This window comes from Lissotriton helveticus, chromosome 3_1 (assembly GCF_964261635.1).
Source record: "Lissotriton helveticus chromosome 3_1, aLisHel1.1, whole genome shotgun sequence".
Lineage (NCBI taxonomy): Eukaryota > Metazoa > Chordata > Amphibia > Caudata > Salamandridae > Lissotriton > Lissotriton helveticus.
In genome coordinates this window covers 2,011,339,070-2,011,354,581 of record NC_136061.1, presented here as the reverse complement: position 1 = coordinate 2,011,354,581, position 15,512 = coordinate 2,011,339,070, and positions in this window count along the sequence as shown.

Genomic DNA, 15,512 nt, shown 5'->3' with positions numbered 1-15,512 from the left:
CACCTCTTAGCAATCCCACTGTGTGGGACTTACTGGAGAAAACAGGAGGGGTAAGGCCCCAAGGACATCCTTGGGGGGGCAACTACCCCTCCTGTTACCTCAAATAAGTCCCACACAGTGGTATTGCTGAGATCTTTGTAGGTGGCCATGCCCCCTTTTTCCACCTGTCTGCAAACGTGTCTCCTGGTGTAGTACTTGCAGGGGGATGAAGTCCCCTTTGCTATTGAGGGCCCTTGCGGGTTAACTGATGGAGCAAGGTTTCATACGTAAAGAAACTTGCTCGGATTCAATCCTCTTGAAATAACATGTAACTTATTAATCAACATGTTTTGTGAATATTAAAACCTGCATTTCACGACATTTTAGTATCTAGGGGAAGCTTTCCTATGTGCTTTTCACTAACAGTAATCCGAGTGTCTAGAAATGGCCACCGAAAATCCGGGAACCTTTCTGTGCAAGCGCCTGCCACATCTACGTGGTGGGACGTATCTTTCTCTTTTGGTGGGAATTTCTTGCAGCTGCACACTAGTAAGAAAGATGGCCGCTTCATGTCTCACACATTTATGCACATGCTTCTGCTTAAACTAAACTTCGTATGTCCTGCTTAGCTAATAATGCTATAGTAAAAAAAAAGTAATGTGGTTAGAATAGAAATTAGTGGTATACAGTGCATTCATTTATTTTCGTATTCTAACATGTCTCTCCTTGACTTTATTATTAGCTCGTATTTGGCCCGGAAAGGTGCCACAAACTCCATTTTGAAAATCCTTGGTCATGCACAATCAAGCAGAAAGAGGCTTTGAGTCCACGTCATGGAATGGCAGCCAAAACCCGTCTTACCTGTGATGTTCGTGGGAAAATGACTGTCTGACCCCACAAAAGGAAGAAATGTGGATTGTTCGAATACATTGTATATGATGTTAAAACAATTATTGCTGGGTGGAATAAAAGTGCATGGGAAGGTAAATTATGGGCGGGAACATTGATCAATTTTATTGAATGAAAATGATTTCATACTGGTATGGTGTGATGACCTCTCCTCGCCTTTTTGACAAATCAAAGGAAGGGAATACACAAATTTGTAACACTGGGGGGTGGTACATTGCCTTGGAAAATAGTATAACTGAGGTAGGCTTAGTCAGTTAGATTGTCCGATTTGTCACAGACCTGTCACTGACCAAACGTATGCTGAAGGAGAATCAAGAGCAGAGGGCTGGTCGAGCACTCTGACAGAAGAATCGGGAGTTTACTGAGGGAGAAGAATCAATTGACCCAGTCAGGGTCTGAGTGTTAGCCGCAGAGAGAGGTGTGATGCTGGTGTTGCACTTAGCTGAGGATACCTGTCCTGACCTGCACCTGTCCTGTCCTGTCGGCACCTGATTAGTCGGGAGCCTTTTTCTTGTCCCAGCCCGTGGCCAGGGTTTGGTCCTTGCACCATTCTAGGTAAATATAATCTGTGTAGAATGTCCTTGTACCGTTTCCCTTTCTCACCCTTCCCAGGTACCAATGTCTAAAAATATAACTTTAAAGTCTTGCAGAATTAATACTTTAATAATTATTTTCTTACTCGAAAAGTCTTTAGTTTCTTTATTGTGGCTGTCGACTCACAAAATATTGCATAGATAAAATGTTTAAATTTTACCTGAGTCTGTGGTTATTCCATAAAGGTCCTCTACCTTGATCCTTAGGACTTAGAGCACAGGTGACAAGGATTTGGTAAGTCATGGTGTACAGGTATAAGTCCTAAAGTGAATAAAATCCTGATAGGCAGGAATTAAAGCAGGGTTACCAGTTCCAGGTGTGAGTATGGTAAACTGAGCTGGTAATCCTGCGCGCCATCAGAATTCTTTGGTAGCAGAGTAGTGGTTAGTGTTTAGTTAGGATAGGTAGTTAGTTGTGTATTGATTTATATTGATTTTATATTGATTTTATGTATTAACCAAAACCCGTTTGTATTGTTTCATGTTGTCCGGAAGTCCCCGGGGATACTGAATAGTGGGTGGTAAATGGAAGCCACACTGCAGTGAGGTTACTGGCCTGATGAAGTAAGTGCGTAAAGTTAGGTAGAAATTGAAGCACTGGTTAGGGATTATTGTTCTTGTATAAAAGCGAGAGTGATTAATAGCAAAGGAGTTCGCTGGTGAAACTATGGTCTTACATCACCTAGAAAGGGTAAGTCTAATTGAGTAGCAGGCTCTTTTTGCCTGTGTAAAGAGTAAGCGGAAGAGGTTTTACTCGTAGTGCGTGAAGGGTAAACGGAAGGGTTTTACTCACAGTAAGAATAAATTGTCTTTCCATTAAATTTAGTCAGGCAAATTAGCGAATGTTTCTATGTTGTTAATTAATGAAACATGCGTTTTAAAATTGAAAAGAAATTGGGTGTTGTATTACCTTGCAAAGGAGGGAGTCAGTCGCGGGTGCTGCACTGACGTCATTTGAGCAGTGCTGGGATTGGTTGACACAGCGGGTCTGTGGTTGTGAGAAAATTGTAAAGGAAGGGTGAGTGCAGATCATGAGAAATTCATTTCACAGAAAAGCCTCGCAACCATTGGCTGAATTGATTTAAAAATAAAAAGTTGGTTGGTCACTGGAAATAAGAGATGCGCTGTTATTTTAAAAGCATTTAAGTGAAGTAAGCAATTGAATAAAGTGCAATAAGTGAAATCTGAGTGGTAATAGACAGCGGTAATTATATGTGGCATCTAGATCCTGCATTTATGGGAAATCGCCCAGATAGAAGATATTTAGGGTTTGCCTGAGAACAGAGTATTAGAGGAAGACCACATATCCTGTAGGGAGAAAAAAGAAAAATGTCATTTTTGCAGAAACTTAAGAATTATTTTAAAAAGGATAAACCCATTAAAACGAGAGAAGGTATTATTATTCCATCACCGAAAACGCCCGCATCATACATGATGATAAACAGGGGCTACCACACTTGTTTATGGTTAGAAAACTGGATAGAGTACACAAAAGATTATGGCATATTAGCATTTCCAGAATATGGTACCTTTAATGGTGGAATTTTGCACAATTTACGAACTCGCATGAATGAATTAGACCCCAGACCAAGGTTAACGCAGTATGAAGCATTAGAAGAGTGGGAGACTGAGGCTTTTGAGCGAGACAGACATAGATTTGACAGGAATGTAAGTAAATTCTATCCCAGATTTCCCCGAGGAACAAGAGATAAGCAGATGAAACAATGGAGACAGTGTATGTTAGTAGAAGGATTATATCCTGTATTTACCACCAAAGAACCGTCAGTAAGTAAAAGTACAGAGAAGACGATAATTTTAATGACTAGTAGTGGTGATTCAGAAGATGACTATTTTGAGGATGTATTAACGAAAAATCCACCACCTTATCAGGAAGAAACAAATAGAATTAACCCTAGTGCTCCTTTCTTGAAACCACCTTTGGTCCCACAAATTATACACAAGATCACTACAGAAAAGGTACTAAAAGAGAAGAAAGGGAAGCAATAAATAAACAGCGCAATGAATTAATTCAGAAAATATTCCAATTGAATACAAGTCCTGAAGCCCTAACAATGCCAGTAACTACTGGTCCCGTTGTTCCCTTATATGGAGACAAGCAAACTAGTCCTAAATCTCCCATTCTGACTACACCCTTAGTACAATCCAGAAAAGAAAACATAATAGTCGATGACCAGGCAAGTGAGTGTGAATCAGTAATTTCTCTAATGGATTTGCCTATAAGAGAATCAATATGTGATTCATTCAGAAAAGTTACTCCTGGATGCTCAATAGAGGTACAGATTGAAATGTCCCTGGGAATGAAAAATGCCACTGTAGTAACCCCAGAAGAAATAGAAAGATGGCCCTGAGACATAGAAAAGCCAAAATCTCAGCCAAAAGTAATAGACATTTTTAAATTAAGAGTAGAACTAGAAGAAATGATAGCTGGTAATGTAGGATTTGAGAGACTAAATACCTTCAGTGTAGAAGAGTTGTTAATCATATGTAGAAGCATCACTCGAAATACCTAAATATTTCATGAAAAGCTAATGAATTTGGCCTCATATATGGGAATTGACATAGGTAGGTCTAAAGTATTGCAGAAACCTTACAGGGCTGAATTTTCTGACATAAATTTAGAAAACATGAATGTGTCAGGATGAAAATTGCAAATAAAAGAATTATTGTTATTGTTACAAAAATGGAGAGACTTAGACAGATGGAAAGCAAGAGGGACAAAGAAAAAGGAAGAAGCTCAAGCAAATCGAACTACATCTGAGTATTTAATGAAAGAAACAGAAAAGATTGAAAGGTTGTGTCCTATGAGAGAAGTTCCAGGAGGAGGTTATGTATATGTCCCATGGTCCGAACAGGATATTTTATCATTCACAAATGATTTCCTAAAACTTAGAGAAAAACCCGTAGAATGGTGCAGGCAAGCCGAGAGATTTGTGAAAGTTTCAAAAGTGCTGTTAAAAGATTTAGATGGTTTATTTGGCATAGTTGTCCCTGCAGATTTATGGACAGAATGCAAAATGACGGTAGATTGGCCTAATGATGAATACCCTAGAGATCCAAAGACAGGAGCTCCATCAGATGATGTAATGAAAAAATATAATCAGGTAATAACCTATTTGAAAGGAAAAGTACCCCCAAAAGAGACAGATTGGACCACAATAGACAGAACAACTCAAAACAAGGATGAATCAGTACATGCATACTATGAGTGCCTCTTGCAGGTGTTTTAACAGTACAGTGGATTGGAAAACATTGATAATAAGGACATGGGGGGGCAATGATGGAGTCAGAGTGAGGATCACTCGTCAATCAGCCGCTTACGCCAGCCTTGTACACGATCAGCTACGCGCCCTGCGATGCACGAGTGGATGTGCAGGCTGACAGTGCGAAACGCGCATCGGAGGAGCCCAGCAGGAGTAGGAGCGATCGCGGGAGCAATCTTTTTGTAAAATCTGCGTTGTGCCTTGCGACCAGCCCGCCTTGGACACTGCCTCGGGGTTTCAGGTGCCTTGCCTAAGACACCCTTTCAGCCGTGTGGGAGCCCTTCGGTGGTGCCAGAACAGACGCTCGGAGATGAGCAGCAGGGACGCTAAGAGGGGCAGCAAACTGAAGACTGCCAACAGCGAGCCCAGGAACAAGGCTCTTTCTGAAGGCAGCGGCAACAGCAGAACCAGACAAGAGGTCAGTGGGGCAAAGAAGCCGCTAGGGAAACTCGGGGGGCAGGGGCTGCTAAAGACATAACTAGCACTAACACTCAACCTATACTTGCCAAAATGTTTCAAGAGCCAAAGGGCAGGTCTCTAGCACCAGCACCTAGACTTCTCCACACATCCCCCCCCCCCGAGAACGCCCCCTTGGATTTGACGCCTGCTCAAGCTCCTGCGCTAATTCAGCAGCCTGAGACTTACCCTGCAGATTTACCCTGTGGGTTCCATGACAAACTGATGCCAGGGCTATTTCAGTCACATCAGGCAGGGTGGAGACCCCGAGCAACATCTCTTTTCCCCTTTCTGAAACGGACCCGGCAAACCAGCTGGGCTCAATTACTTAAAATTTAAATAGTGAAGGATGCTCCCACAAACATGGTCCTGACAGCCCTGGAATACCCTCTACCACCCCTGAGTTTGGTATTGTTAACTACATTCAGGGTTTGGAAGCAGCCGACGGTGCATAGGCACCCTGGGCCCCAGAAACTGGGCCTGATAACTTTTATTCTGTATCTGACGGCACTGGAACATCTTCCGATGAAGGGTATTTTGACACAAGCGAAGGTGACAGTGAAAAGTCAATCAAAGACACCGGTACGGTGCAGCGATCCAAGAAGGAAAGAAGCAAGGGGAAAAGGCGAAGCCAACTCAAATGCGACTACTCAGACTCACAGATGTCTCACCCCCTGTATGAGGAAGAGGATCTGCAGCCCTCAAATTGGGATAAGATGAAAGGCTTGCCGGCCACCTCTGAGCCCTCTGAGCCCTCATTGGCATCAATCTTAGCCTCAATCAAAGAGTTCCAAGAAATGGTACGGGCAGATAATCGTGCAGCAAAGGGGCCAGCTAAAAAACTGCAAGGAAGCCTCAGACGTCTAAACAAAACATGTACTGATATAAGTGACCGTGTCTCTATGATTGAGGGGCGCACAGAATGTCTAGAAACTGAAACCACTGCGGTTAAAAAGCAAAGCGAGGCCAACACCGCCTGCCCTGAGGTCATTATGGCAAAAATGGAGGAGCAAGAAAATCGCCAACGCAGGAACAATCTCTGCCTGCTTGGAATGCTTGAGGGGAAGGAGGGAGAAGACCCCAGAAGGTTCATCGTAAAACTTTTGCAAGATTCTTTCCCTGAGCACCCTCGTTGGGACTGGGACCGAGAGGTACAGAGGGCACACCGCTTTCCTTTCAACTTAAGGCGGCAATGTGATGGCAACAGGGGTACGGATGGCGGGCACCCAAGGGTGTTCCTGGTATACTTTGGGAACTTCTTTCTGAGGCAGCTGATTTACGACCAAGCCCACCCAAATTCCAAGAAAGGGGCTAATAGAATTAGCTTCTTTGCAAAGCCAGACTTTTGCCACCAGACAGTCGAGCGAAGATGGCGCTTAAGACAGCTAATCTCTCCATTTCAGCAGCTGGGAGCAGAAGCCTATCCCATGAACCCTGCTAGACTTAAGGTTATCTTTAATGGGGGCTCCAAGATATTCCTGTCGGAAATTAAGGCTGGGGAGTACCTAGAGGAGATTAAGTCTAAAAATGGACCTAGATAAAGAGCCCAAAGGGCACACGAGCATTGGCATTGATATGAACTATCTTTGTACCTTTGTACCTTTACACCTGTAAACTCTTGGGCCTCCCTCTCAGAATAATTTAGGCTACTGTAAGGCTCAAACTCTTGTGACCCAGTGATGTACTACCGTAATTTACTAATATGACCAAAGAAATGGAAAAAATAAAAGAAAGATCTAGCCGTACTAGTTCTTAAACTATCAAAGGCGTGGTTGGCGGCTGATCTTCACTAATGACTACCATCACTCAGGTTGTACCTGATTGCTCTGAGAACAAGGGGGGGTGGGCTGGGTGGAGGTGGTACTTTAGAGGATGCAGCAGGAATCAAGGACACTCTTTTTTGCACACTTACTTATTTATTTACTCACTTACACAGTAGGCAAGGTTAAGGTACATTTGGAATAAAAAGGAGAGCTTGATGGCTCAAGAGAGTATCGGTCATTTCTTCTTTGAAAATACTCTAATGGCTAAAATAGGTGCTCTCAGGTTTATCTCGGCCAATATCTGTGGGGTATAAAATCATTGGAGCTACCACACAGGGCGCCAAAATAAAAGGGGTAGGAATCATGGCTGAAAGGAGGCTACCCATAAAAAACGTACACGTTAAATCTAACTCACTTGGTAGATGGGTGATTGCGGAATGCCAACTGCCCACAAGCCCCCCTTTCACTATATGCTCAATATATGGCAGCAACGCTGACGATCCAGGTATCATTAATTTGATTTCTGGGGAGCTAGCTCACTGGCCCACTCCAATAATCCTGTGTGGCGACCTTAACATCAATCTGCACATGACCGGGAAATAGGGAGCAAATGGGGTTATAAAGGTAGAAAACCCCTGGTGTATCACGCACTAACCAATTTAGCACAAACCCATGGGCTTAGCGACGTTTGGTCTAAACTCAACCCCTCTCAACCTGGATACACCTATTTCTCGTCCCCACACCGAACATTTGCTAGGTTAGACTACTTCCTGATCTCATCTTCCCTATTAGGCAAATGTACGATAGACATAGCTCCACGCTTCATGTCAGACCATAATCCGCTTATCCTGAATATTGGGGGACTTGATAACTGGAAGGAGATTCCAAGGTGGAACTTCGAGAAAGCACTTCTACAAGATGCTGCCTACCGGGCCCACATGCAAGCCTGGATTCAGGGATTTCTTGAAGTAAACCTGGGATCGGCCTCTGACATAATAGTTTGGGACACACTAAAAGCGGATATCCAGGGTGAAACTCTAAGTTTCTCAATTAGAAAAAATAAAAAGGAAAAACAACTAATAACTGATTTACAGGAAAAGATAAAAAAAAGCAGAAACCACACTAGTTCAAAGGGTTCAAAGTGGAGTGGAGACTGAGAACATCCAAACCGAAGTTACACTCATTAAGGCAGAAATAGGGGCAGTATTCCCAGAAAAAACTGCAGCTAAATGGGCGGCTTCGCGTGAAACACATTATGAGTGTAGTGATAGTATTGGCCACCATCTTGCTGTCAAAACTAGGCAGCAGGCCATAAGCAGCAAAATATGCACAATCCGATTACCAACAGGGATAGAGACCAGTGACCCTATTAAGATCCAAGAGGGCTTTCAAGACTTCTACGCAGCGCTATATTCAAAAGAAAATAATCGGCCAGCTAAACTAGAGGAACTTGACACTGCTAGCTACATGCATGACATAGAACTCAGGCAGCTTAACCCGGGCGACTGTGCACAGTTGGAGGTTACTCCAACTTGGGACGATATTTCAGTTGCAGGAATAGATGGTATTCGGGGGGTGCTAGGGGGCGCACACGCAGAATGGCCGCACTGTAGTGAGGCTCCTGCTGCCTGATCCACTGATTCGCTCATGATCCTTTGCCACCGACACCAAGATCCTTGAAACACTGCACAGCTGCGAGGTGTACCGTGCTGCAGACTCGGTGAAAATTTGAGAGCGCTAGGACGTTCTGCCGTGAAGATATAGCCGCGGAAGTGGAGGACCGGGAACTGCGCTGGAGCTTGAGTGGACGCGCTGCCTGGGACCTGTCACTGCGCTAGTCCGAGGCGGCCACGAGGTGTGCAGGCCGCGGCCGATGAGGAGCCAACACGCCCGTGCTCTGCAGCGTAGCTGAGCAGAGACATTGGCGCTGCGGAATATCCAGCATGGGCATTGTGTGGCGGCGAAGACACGACCCCCCCTGGACTGGCTGGAGCATCGCTGTGCGACGAACTGGTGAGAAAGGGGACCTGCGGGGGACCTTCCCGGGCTGGGGGCTCGCTGACTGGCTGCGAGGCCTGGCTTCCCCTTCCCCCCCCGCATCGAAGAGGGTGGACTGCGCCTGGTAAACCCGACTGCCCTGGGAACAGCGGACGCCTCCCCGGCGCGGCCCGTAGACACCTGTGGCCGTTGCTCGCGTTTGGGCCGGGATGAGGGGTTAGACTCGGCCTGCAGTTGAAGAGACCTGCGCTGCAGGTTATTTCGCTACTGGCGGTACAGGAGCCCGGTGAAAAGTGGCTAGCGGCAGCTGAAGGGACACAGCCGAGAACAGTGTTAAGACCTCCTGAAGTGGAGTGGGGACTGGGCGCAGCACCGTACTTTGGCACGATAGAGGACAGCAAGATATAGCCTACCTACAGTGTACTGTGAGGTGCGACTCTGAGCCTTGAACTGTAAGCTGCAGTCTGCAGAAGGGAACTTTGTCAGGCGTGTATCCCAATTGATGGGCCAGGGTGCGACTCCTCACAAAACGGCATTGACTAGCTGGAATACGCCTCGAGGCAAGGCCAGACTTGCATGTATCAAGAGACTGCACGCTATCAGACTGTTGCCCCACATCACCGCTATTGGCGTCCCGCTGGCCCGTCCCTAATACCGCGTGGCCGTGTACATGCATAGCTGACACTGCTGGCTGAATCCTCCATTTGAACATATACCCCCCCACACCTGGGCCGCTATTGTCGCCTGGAGCTGAGAACTGACGCATTAGAGGCCTCCTTGCTTGGTACCCCTCGGGAATACGCGCAATTGGTCGCATTTGGCTCAAAACAGGGAGTTGTGCCTCCATTCCCGACTGCACGCCGCGGTGGGCATCGTTTGCTGGGATTGGCGCTCCAGTGGAAGGTGCACCCTGTATTTCTGCACTGGGTTCATGTGCGCCTGCATCTGACCGCTCTCAGTTTACAACCCTGCTCTGTGCACCTCAATCGTCCAACGCAAACTTTTTCATATTCCACAATGGGGAAACCTGATAATCGACAATCGAAGCTGTCATTCGACTCGGCTGCCTCCAAAAAAGGGTTGCGCAATGGGCCGGACGCAGAAGGGGCCCACAGCCCAGTGAACTCCGGAGCAAGCTCTAGCTCCCCTCCGGTGGACATACAGCAATTAATGCAAGAGATGAGGCAGGGGTTTGCCACGATCGTAGACAAGGTGGACCGGATCTCGTCCAGAATGGACGCCATTGCACAGAAGATTGATGTCCATGAAGAGCGCATTGCAGCAACGGAACGGAGAATATCGGACAATGACGACACCACGGCCTCCCACACCGCACAACTGTCAAGGATGGACAATGTCCTCAGAATCATAGCTGCCAAAAATGAGGAGTTGGAAGCACGTAGCCGACGCAACAACATCCGCGTCGTAGGTGTGCCCGAATCCACCAACACAGGAAGAATGGAAGAATATGTGGAGAGGATACTACTTACAGCGGTTGGTCCCGACGCATTCTCTAAACAATTCATTGTTGAAAGAGCGCGCAGATCACTTGGCCCTCAGCCCCAACCTGGAGCTCCACCAAGACCGATTATTGCGCGGCTTTTAAATTATCGAGACCGGGACACTGCCCTGAGAGCGGCACGCACAACCCAAAAACTGTCTTGCGATGGTGTCAGCTTTTCTATTTACCCAGATTTCACGCCTGTCGTGCAGGAACAGAGACGCAAATTCCTTGATGTCAAAAAGAAACTAAGGGCTCTGCAAATCGACTACGCACTACTATATCCTGCCAAGCTCAGAGTGACCCACCAGGCGAAGCAGCACTTCTTCACCAATCCGCAGCAGGTGCAGGATTTCTTGAAATCTCTACGACATACACGAGCTGGTAATAACAGGAACGACGACGAAGAACAGAGCGAAGCACACTCGATGAATGGAGACGGCTAGACGAGAGATTTGATTGGTGGCCTGCAGACATGTCTCACGAGCATTAGCCGGAAGGCCGATAAGATTACTTCACTTTGACATGCTCACCGCTGCTGATCGAGTGGACTGTGGACATAAACCGTACTGTTGGTGGTAAAGTATTGCAGGCACCACCCCCTCCCTGTCATTGGGCCCACTTGAGGTTGAGTGGGACGGAGGGCAAGGTGCGGGGGGTGGCTTTGTGTCTCCCTGGTTGACCCCTACAGGGTATACCCCTTTGGACATGTTTACTGCACTGCAGTTGTTGGGGTGGTTGCTACTTGTTTGGGGTTGAGGGTGGGTCAGGGACTCTGGCACGTTGGGGTTGCTTCAGTGGGTGGTGGGTGGTAAACTGTTGGTACTGCTTGCCTTAAGGCCTTATGATACCAGCAGTGCTTTTATGGTATTGCTGGCAAGTATGTGTGAATATAACTGGGCCTCAGTAGTTGACTGTGGCCTGTTAACTGATGGAAGTAGGATGCAATCTTCGCAGGTTTCATTTGCCATGTTTACTCCTAATGACACTGATATATCCCCTGATCTGAGTGGGGTAGCACCCCTGGCACTGTCACTTGGTAAGGTACTTGAGGCTTCTGCCTTTACTATGTTGGGGTTGTTCGAAGGGTTGGGAGGGAGGGACTGTTTGTTTAAGGTCTGTGATAAGAAGTTTGCTGGTCTGACTGTCAGAGAGTTGCTACACCTAGATTTGATGAGATTTCGTAAACGTACTCTGTGGGAATATATTCTTGCAGAGCGCTTTGTACACACGAGTATTGCTTCACGATACTGCATTTGCATGTATGTAGGGTTAAGGGCCAAAGTGTTGATTCCTGGGCCATAACGCATAAGACGCTTTATGATAAACCAGTATATTACTTATGGGAGACACTGATTTGAATGTCTTGACATGGAATGTGAGAGGTTTGGGAGACCATAGGAAGCGTCGTCAGATATTGTCATATTTGGACTGCCACTTGGTACACATAGCCTTTCTACAAGAAACCCACTTTAAGGTGCAGCCTTCCCAGACATTCGCCAAGAAATGGAAAATTCACACGGTCTTTGCATCCTTCTCCTCATATGCCAGAGGCACAGCAATCCTGGTAAAGAGGGGCACGCCCTTTGCTCTGGTTGGCACCAAGATAGACCCCCAAGGGCGATACTGCATAATGTGGGGTAGACTAGGACACATTGCGGTAACACTAGTGTGCTGCTACGGCCCCAACATTGATGATCCCCATTTCTTCACAGACCTGTGGGCGGCAATTGTGCGGACAGGTCCGCAACATATCATCTGGGGAGGTGACTTCAACACTACACTAAACCCGATGGTAGATCGATCACACCCTTCCCCTCATCACTACACGAAGGCAGGGGCAGCACTGCGTTTAGCACTAACGGACCACAATATGGTGGACACCTGGAGGCAATTACATGTCGACTTGCGGGAGGGCACTCAATTCACGGCACAAGAACGGTCGTGGGCACGGCTCGACTATATATTTGTGTCACCTCAACTTTACACCTCACTTGTTGACTCACAGCATCTCCCTAGGACATATTCTGATCACTCCCCTGTAAAAATCACCCTACGCTCGACAGATTTAGGCCCTCCAACGACTGCTTGGCGTATGCAGGCTTCGATGCTGCTAGACGCGGCCTTTCAAGAAGAACTACGCACTGAATGTTTGGACTTTTTTCAGAGAAATAGAGATTCAGTGAATGATGTAGAAACGATCCGGGACGCATTCAAAGTGACTTTGAGAGGATATTGCATTGCTAAGGGATCTGGGGTTTTGAAGAGCATCATGACACGATTGTCAAAACTAGAGGCGGAACTCAAAGGCCTTGAAGCGTCATTGGCGACAGGGCCAGATGATGCTACCCTCTCTATGATACGTGACAAAATCTCGGAATACACGGACGAAGCTGCTAGGGAAACGAAATTTCGGGGCAAATACTGGACTGCTCGCCGCTATGGCGAGGGCGAGAGACCGGGGAAGGCCCTAGCCGCTTCAATTAATCTGGCAAGGACACCTAATGTCGTTCTAGAACTTGAAGATCCGGAGGGGGCAAGACTGATAGATACTACACACATCCTCAATGCATTTGTGCAACACTACAGCTTGTTATACACTTCCACTAGGGCGGGAGACCTCCAATTACAGGATTATCTGGCCGATGTTTCCCTTGGTTGGCTTAGTGATGCGCAGAGAGCGTTTCTAAGTGCCCCTTTCGAGTTGGACGAGGTGCACGACGCCATCATGAGCATGCAGTCAGGGAAGGCCACAGGCCTCGACGGGATTCCGATAGAATTTTATAAGACTTACGTAGAGTTTATGGCCCCGGTCCTGCGGGAAGTCTACGAGGACGCATTTGAAGTGGGGCACCTGCCGCCCTCTATGCGGGTGGCACTGATCACTTCGCTACTTAAGCAAGGGAAACCAGCGAACAAATGTGATTCTTACCGGCCCCTTTCCCTGTTGAACTGTGATGTTAAAATACTTGCCAAATTGATCGCCACTCGTATCAGCCTCTTGCTTCCTACACTGATATTGCCCGATCAGTCAGGTTTCGTTCCGGGCAGAGCTACTTCACACAATTTACGTACTTTTTTTTCTGTCCTCAATTCGGTCCATGATGATCTGCCAATGGCGGCCGTCTTTCTTGACGCCACCAAAGCTTTTGACTCCTTGGAATGGGACTATGTGTTCCGGGTCCTGGAGCGGATGGGCTTCCCGGCGATATTCATATCGTGAATACAGCTCCTGTATGACCGACCTGTGGCTCGAGTATTAATTAATGGCAAACTTTCCTCGGAGTTTCCCCTTTCCAGAGGAACCAGACAGGGGTGCCCACTATCGCCACTTTTATTTGCTATAGCAACAGAACCCTTGGCTGCAAAACTACGGCAACATCACAATGACAGGGCATTGCGCTGTTTTCAGAGGCAAATATTAATATCAATGTATGCAGACGACATCACATTATATGTACGTGACCCGAGCGAGAATCTGAACCCACTTCTTAGAGAGTTTATACGATTTGGCAGGCTTTCCGGAGTACAAATTAATTGGAGTAAATCGTGCATATTCCCGCTCACGGCGTCCACTGCGAAGTTCGCGCTGGATTACCCCATCACTTGGTGCGAGGGGGATTTTAAGTACTTAGGTATCAACATAGAGAGAGACAGAGAGGAATTGCTTAGAGCCAACTATGGCACCACGATGAATCGCATTACCGATAATATAACGAGATGGATTACACTGCCACTCTCTATGGCCGGAAGGGTTTCCTTAATTAAAATGGTGATCCTCCCCCAACTGTTATACCTATTTTTGAATATCCCTTTTTACCCAGGCAGGTATTTCTTTCAGCAACTTCGGACGGAACTTGTTAGGCTTGTCTGGGGTGGGAAGATGCCTCGGCTCCGGTGGGACACCTTGACCAGACCCTATAATAAGGGCGGGTTTGGCATACCAGACTTTGAACTATATTACCAAGCGGCCCAAGCTCACTATGCATATTATTGGGTGCATCAACCCAGATACATGCCTCAACTAGCGGCGGAGCACTGGCTCTCCCACCCGATCCCTATAGAGGGTGCATTTTATGCCTTGATTCCGAGCAGGGATAAGACACCCACGACAGTGATGAGCACAGTTACTGCATGGTCCCGCCTGGCCAATAAGTTGGGGACAAGTCTGCTCTATGCCCCATTATTGCCTCTGGCTTACCACCCCAATATGGCATTATTACAAGAAGAGGGATTTCAAAGATTGATCCAAAGTATACGGGTTGCAACATGGGGAGACTTATACCATGATGGGAAGTTTTGCTCTATGGAGCACCTCTATGAAAGCATACAGCCATCTCCACTGGATGTGTTCCTGTATCTGAGGCTGCGCCAAGGGCTGAAAGCCCTTACCCCTGACTTTCCACGTGAGCCCCCGATTTTTGCCCCGCGGCAACTTTTGCTGCAAAATGACACCCCTTGCAAACTGGTGTCAACATTATATAGATCAGTGCACACACAAATTGACTACCTACCACTTGCAGCTAGATTGCGCTGGGACCAGGAATTGGGAGAGCCAATGTCGGACAGGCAATGGGACTTCTGTCTCCAGCAAACGGAGCGCATCTCTGCTAGCAGTAGATATAGAATAATACACTACAAATTCTTACACCGACTGTACTACACCCCGGTCCGGATGTGTAGATTTAAACTCCGAAGCGCCGACAACTGTGACAGATGCCAGGCCCCGGGGGCTGATTTTCTGCACCTAGCTTGGGGATGTGAAGAGGTCCAGCGGTACTGGGACTGGGTATTTGCAGCATTGTCCAAAATGATCCATGTTGAGTTGGACCCCTCCCCTACTTTGGCCCTTCTGGGATATGTGGAACCTCTACAGGTGGCGCACCGCAAATTTATTGCTTTGGCCCTTTTGATAGCCAAACGAAGGGTTGCGTGTAGATGGGGCAGGGGCAGAGCCCCTAAATTCAAGGATTGGATTCATGACCTTACTTATTGTCAGGAACAATTAAATACATACTCCGAATTGTTACCA